Raw genomic sequence first — 7,442 nt, 5'->3', positions numbered from 1 at the left:
AGGGTATTGTACAGTGTGTCATTACACAGTACTTGCTTTAATACTGTTTTTATATTACAGTAGGTGTACTGTACTGTAATATGAAATACTGAATTTTACTCGCGACAAAGCTGTCTGTAATATGCTGTCAAATTCATGCCAATCCCTTCACAGTTTAGACTCTGACCTGTCCAATGAGCCAAACTGATTAAAGAATCCCACAGTACCCAAACACTCTTACCGTACCCTCTCTCTCTCTCTCTCTCACACACACACACACACACACACACACACACACACACACACACTGGAAGCCCAGGCCTAATGACGCCACTGCAAAGATTATCTGAGGGGAATGTAGAGAAAAACAAATAACAATGTATAATATTTTAATATTTTCTGATCAATATTGTATACCATATATACATTTTTCAGCTCTGAAATATACAATTTTGTTTCTGCAATGGAATTAGAAGCACAGTGGTGGGATACATTACATCACTATCATAAGGTGATAAATCATAAGGCCTATAGACTGTCCTTCTTAACCATGTGAGTCAGGGAGGCTGTGGGTGACGGGATCTGAACTGATCCTACCTCTGTTCAATGGTTCTCTCTGTTGTTTGTCGTCAGAAGTGTGCATAGGTCATATCATACCTGGCTACAGCTGCAGAACCGCCTGTGGTATTGACTATAATCTAGCACTTGACATCTAGTGCTGCTTACATGCTCACATCCGCTTACCACATACCCCCCCTTCCCACACTTTCACCCTAATCACTGAAAATACTGCAGCCTTCTCAAACCACATTGTGTACACTCTTAGAGAAAAAGGTTCTGGATAGAACCAAAAAGGGTTCTGTGCTTGCTTAATAAATGGCTCCCTTAAAGGGGTTCTATATGGAACCAATTTTGGCTCAGTGAAAGAAGAAACCTACAAAAGGGATCTACAGTGCCTTGCAAAAGTATTCATCCCCCTTGGCATTTTTCCTATTTTGTTGCTGTAATGCTCGTCGTATGAAGTAGAAGGAGACCAAGGTGCAGCGTGGTAAGCGTTCATGATATTTAATCAAACTGAACACTGAAACAAAACAACAAAGTAGACACAAAACAGAAAACAACTACCCACAAAACACAGGTGGGAAAAGAGCTGCCTAAGTATGATTCCCAATCAGAGACAATGATAGACAGCTGCCTCTGATTGGGAACCACACTCGGCCAAACACAAAGAAATACAAACATAGAATGACCACCCTAATCACACCCTGGCCTAACCAAAATAGAGAATAAAAAACTCTCTATGGCCAGGGCGTGGCAGTTGCATTCCAACCTGTAATTTACATTTATTTTTATTTGGATTTCATGTAATGGACATACACAAAAAAGTCCAAATGTGTGAAGTGAAATTTAAAAAATCAATTGTTTCAATAAATTAAAAAAATAAAATAATAACGTAAAAGTGTTGTGTGCATATGTATTCACCCCTTTGCTACGAAGCCCATAAATAAGATCTGGTGCAACCAATTACCTTCAGAAGTCACATAATTTGTTAAATAAAGTCTACCTGTGTGCAATCTAAGTGTCACATGATCTGTCACATGATCTCAGTATATATATACACATGTTCTGAAAGGCCCCGGAGTCTGCAACACCACTAAGCAAGGTGCACCACCAAGCAAGCGACACCATGAAGACCAAGGAACTCTGTAAACAGGTCAGGGACAAAGGTGTGGAGAAGTACAGATCAGGGTTTGGTTATAAAAAATATCAGAAACTTTGAACATCCCACGGAGCACCATTAAATCCATTATTAAAAAATTGAAAGAATATGGCACCACAACAAACCTGCCAAGAGAGTGCCACCCACCAAAACTCACAGACCAGGCAAGGAGGGCATTAATCAGAGAGGCAACAAAGAGACCGAAGATAACACTGAAGGAGCTGCAAAGTTCCACCGCGAAGATTGGAGTATTTGTCCATAAGACCACTTTAAGCCTTACACTCCAAGGAGCTGGGCTTTACGGAAGTGTGGGCAGAAAAAATCCATTGCTGAAAGAAGAAAATAAGCAAACACATTTGGTGTTTGCTCAAAGGCATGTGGGAGACTCCCCAAACATATGGAAGAAGGTACTCTGGTCAGATAAGACTAAAATTTTGCTTTTTGGCCATCAAGGAAAACGCTATGTCTGGCACGAACCCAACACCTCTCATCACCCTGAGAACACCATCCCCACAGTGGAGCATGGTGGTGGCAGCATCATACTGTGGAGGTGTTTTTTGTCAGCAGGGACTGGGAAACTGGTCAGAATTGAAGGAATGATAGATGGCACTAAATACTGGGAAATTCTTGAGAGAAGCCTGTTTCAGTCTTCCAGAGATTTGAAACTGGGACGGGGGTTAACCTTCCAGCAGGACAATGACCCTAAGCATACATTTAAAGCAACACTCGGTGATTTAATGGGAAACATTTAAATGTCTTGGAATGTCCAAGTCGAAGCCCAGACCTCAATCCAATTGAGAATATGTGGTATGACTTAAAGATTGCTGTACACCAGTGGACCCATCCAACTTGAAGAAGCTGGAGCAGTTTTGTCTTGACAAATGAGCAAAAATCGCAGTGGATAGATGTGCCAAGCTTATAGAGACATACCCCAAGACACTTGCAGCTGCAAAAGGTGTCTCTACAAAGTATTGACTTTGGGGGGGTGAATAGTTATGCACGCTCAACTTTATTTTGTTTATTTCACAATAAAAAATAAGTTGCATCTTCAAAGTGGTAGGCATGTTGTGTAAATCAAATTATACAAACCCCCCCAAAATCAATTTTAATTCCAGGTTGTAAGGCAACAAAAATGCCAAGAGGGTGAATACTTTTACAAGCCACTGTATATACAGTAGAACCTTTAGGGGTGCCATGATGCAAGCAATAGAACCCTTTTTGGTTCTATCTAGAACCTTTTTCAACTCCTGCAAAAATGTCCATTAATTACAATCCACATAATAATTCACATTTCCTGTTGGTTCAGGATTATTTTTACTGTATGGCACAATTTAGTTCGTTAACAATAGTAAGACTCTCAATCTTACTTGCAACACGTATCTTCAGCACACAGTAAATTGCCTCTGCATGAGGTGCATTGGTCTGGCCTGACATGTAGGATAATTGACACCATTAGAAAGACAGCAAGGACCCCTTTACTCTTTAGTTTGTTTGTTTGCTATAAAAAATGCAGAGGGCACTAACATTCACACATAATATTGCATTATGGATCAGCTGACTAGGAACGGTCACAGTGTATGAGGGCTGTTGATCCATCCCATTAACACAACTGTTTTGAGTAATTAACTATCGATTCAATTATAATGGTCTTCCTCAAACATGTTTAATCAGGTGTTACAGCCGGTCTGGAACAAAAACCTGCACTCCGCATCCTGCAGCCCTCCAGGATCAGATCTGCCCAGTCCTGCCTCAGATGAAGAGACAAATCTTTTCAATAATTCAATAATAAATCAATGTGATTGAGTTAAATAATTCAGGTGAATTTAAATCAACAATTAATGTAAATTAATTATCACATGGCAGGCTATTTGAGAGAAAAAAATTGAGATCAGATTCATAGCTTTACATGCTTCGTAGAGTACATCAAGTCAAATCAAATGTTATTTGTCACATGCGCCGAATACAATAGGTGTAGACCTAAAAGCGAAATGTTGACTTACAAGCCCTTAACCAACAATGTAGTTTTAAGAAAAAAATAGAAAAAAATAAAGAAAAGTAACAAATAATTAAAGAGCAGCAGTAAAATAGCAACAGTGAGGCTATATACAGGGGGGTCGGTACAGAGTCAATGGGCGGGGGCACCGGTTAGTCGAGGTAATATGTACATGTAGGTAGAGTTAAAGTGACTATTATTAGATAACAACAGAGAGTAGCAGCAGCGTAAAAGAGGGGGGGCAATGAATAGCCATTTGGTTAGATGTTCAGGAGTCTAATGGCTTGGGGGTAGAAGCTGTTTAGAAGACTCTTGGACCTAGACTTGGCGCTCCGGTACCACTTGCCGTGCTGTAGCAGAGAGAACAGTCTATGACTAGGGTGAATGGAGTCTTTGACAACTGTTAGGGCCTTCCTCTGACACCGCCTGGTATAGAGGGCCTGGAGGGTAGGAAGCTTGGCCCCAGTGATGTAATGGGCCATACGCACTACCCTCTGTAGTGCCTTGCGGTCAGAGGCTAAGCAGTTGCCATACAAGGCAGTGATGCAAACCGTCAGGATGCTCTCGATGGTGCAGTTGTAGAACCTTTTGAGGATCTGTGGACCAATGCCAAATCTTTTCAGTCTCCTGAGGGGGAATATGTTTTGTTATGCCCTCTTTACGACTGCCTTGGTGTGCTTGGACCAGCCCCATCGATGAGAATAGGAGCATGCTCGGTCCTCCTTTTCCTCTAGTCCACAATCATTTCCTGTGTCTTGATCATGTTGAGGGAGAGGTTGTTGTCCTTGCACCACACGGTCAGGTCTCTGACCTCCTCCCTATAGTCTGTCTCGTCATTGTCGGTGATCAGGCCTACCACTGTTGTGTCATCATCAAACTTAATTATGGCGTTGGAGTCATGCCTGGCCGTGCAGTCATGAGTGAACAGGGAGTACAGGATGGGACTGAGCATGCACCCCTGAGGAGCCCCGTGTGAATGATTCATTTTGTCCAGGTGTGAAAGGGCAGTGTGGATTGCAATAGAGATTGCGTCATCTGTGGATCTGTTGGGGCGGTATGCAAACTGGAGTGGGTCTAGGGTTTCTGGGATAATGGTGTTGATGTGACCCATGACCAGCCTTTCAAATCACTTAATAGCTACAGACATGAGAGCTACAGGTCGGTAGTAATTTAGCAAGTTCTTGGGCAAAGGGACTATGGTGGTCTGCTTGGAACATGTTGGTATTACAGACTCAGACAGGGAGAGGTTGAAAATGTCAGTGAAGACACTAAGAGGTGTACCTGTGGACGTATTTCAAGGCCTACCTTCAAACTCAGTGTCTCTGCTTGACATCATGGGAAAATCAAAAGAAGTCAGCCAAGACCTCAGAAAAATAATTGTAGACCTCCACAAGTTTGGTTTGTGCTTGGGAGCAATTTCCAAATGCCTGAAGGGACCACATTCGTCTGTACAAACAATAGTACGCAAGTACAAACACCATGGGACCACGCAGCTGTCATACCGCTCAGGGAGGAGATGCATTCTGTCTCCTAGAGATGAACGTACTTTGGTGTGAAAAGTGCAAATCAATCCCAGAACAACAGCAAAGGACCTTGTGAAGATGCTGGAGGAAACAGGTACAAAAGTATCTATATCCACAGTAAAACGAGTCATATATCGACATATCCTGAAAGGCCGCTCAGCAAGGAAGAAGCCACTGCTCCAAAACCGCCATAAAAAAAGCCAGACTACGGTTTGCAACTGCACATGGGGACAAAGATCGTACTTTCTGGAGAAATGTCCTCTGGTCTGATGAAACAAAAAAAGAACTGTTTGGCCATATTGACCATCGTTATGTTTGGAGGAAAAAGGGGGAGGCTTGCAAGCCGAAGAACACCATCCCAACCGTGAAGCATGGGGGTGCCAGCATCTTTTCTGCAGGAGGGACTGGTGCACTTCACAAAATAGATGGCATCATGAGGGAGGAAAATTATGTGGATATATTGAAGCAACATCTCAAGACATCAGTCAGGAAGTTAAATGGGTCTTCCAAATGGACAATGACCCCAAGCATACTTACAAAGTTGTGGCAATAGCTTAAGCAATAGCTTAAGGACAACAAAGTCAAGGTATTGGAGTGGCCATCACAAAGCCCTGACCTCAATCCTATCGAAAATGTGTGGGCAGAACTGAAAAAGCCTGTGCGAGCAAGGAGGCATACAAACTTGACTCAGTTACACCAGCTCTGTCAGGAGGAATGGGCCAAAATGCACCCAACTTATTGTGGGAAGCTTGTGGAAGGCTACCGGAAACGTTTGTCCCAAGTTAAACAATTTAAAGGCAATGCTACCAAATACTAATTGAGTGTATGTAAACTTCTGACCCACTGGGAATGTGATGAAAGAAAGAAAATAGGAAATAAATCATTCTCTCTACTATTATTCTGACATTTCACATTCTTAAAATAAAGTGGTGATACTAACTGACCTTAAACAGGGCATTTTTACTAGGATTAAATGTCAGGAATTGTGAAACGCTCTAGCTGAGCGTTTTCCTGTTTGCTTATGGCGTTATACAGCTCATTGAGTGAAGTCTTAGTGCCAGCATCGGTTTGTGGTGGTAAATAGACAGCTACGAAGAATATAGATGAAAACTCTTTGGTCGATAGTGTGGTCTACAGCTTATCATGAGATACTACCTCAGGCGTGCTAAACCTTGAGACTTTCTTAGATATCGTGCACCGGCTGTTGTTTACATATATACAAAGATCGCCACCCCTTGTGGCTGCTGTTCTATCCTGCCGATACAGTGTATAACCCGCCAGCTGTATGTTACTCATGTCGTCGTTCAGCCACGACTCGGTGAAACATAAGATATTACAGTTTTTAATATCCGTTGGTAGGATATACGTGCTTGTAGTTAGCCACTCGTCGCCAGATCCTCACAAGACATCCCGATCTCATTCCGTGAAACCTCTGTTTCTTTCTCCTGCGAATGACGGGGACGAGGGCCTGTTCGCGTGTCTGGAGTAAATCCCTCTCGTCCGACTCATTAAAGAAAAATGATTTGTTCAGCTCAAGTTGAGTTATCACTCTTCTGATGTCCAGAATCTATTTTCGGTCATAAGAGACGGTAGCAGCAACATTATGTGCAAAATAAGTTACAAACAGTGTGAAAAAACTAACAAAATAGCATGGTTGGTTAAGAGCCCATAAAACAGCAGCCATCCCCTCCGGCGCCATCTTAACACCTGTAATGGCGGTCCTCCTCCTCTTCGACCGAAAAGGAGGAGTATTGAGGGAACCAAGGCGCAGCGGAGTTTGAACACATAATTTATTAAAGAAAACACGAACTTGACTAAACTAACAAAACAACAAACGGTGTAGACAGACCTGAACGATGAACTTACATATAAACACGAGAACGCACGAACAGGGAAAAATAGCCTACACATAAAATGACGAAGTACAACACAAACCGAACAGTCCCGTATGGTGCGACAAACACTGACACAGGAGACAATCACCCACAACGAACACTGTGAAAACGCCTACCTAAATATGACTCTTAATTAGAGGAACGCCAAACACCTGCCTCTAATTAAGAGCCATACCAGGCAACCCATAAACCAACATAGAAACAGAAAACATAGAATGCCCACCCAACCTCACGTCCTGACCAACTAACACACATAACAAACTAACAGAAATAGGTCAGGAACGTGACAACACCACACTAGATCCGAGCTTCAACTTTAAAGTAACAAACGG

The sequence above is a fragment of the Salvelinus fontinalis genome, chromosome 23 (genome assembly GCF_029448725.1).
Source record: "Salvelinus fontinalis isolate EN_2023a chromosome 23, ASM2944872v1, whole genome shotgun sequence".
Lineage (NCBI taxonomy): Eukaryota > Metazoa > Chordata > Actinopteri > Salmoniformes > Salmonidae > Salvelinus > Salvelinus fontinalis.
The sequence above is the reverse complement of the archived record's forward strand: the minus strand, read 5'-3'. Positions refer to the sequence as shown.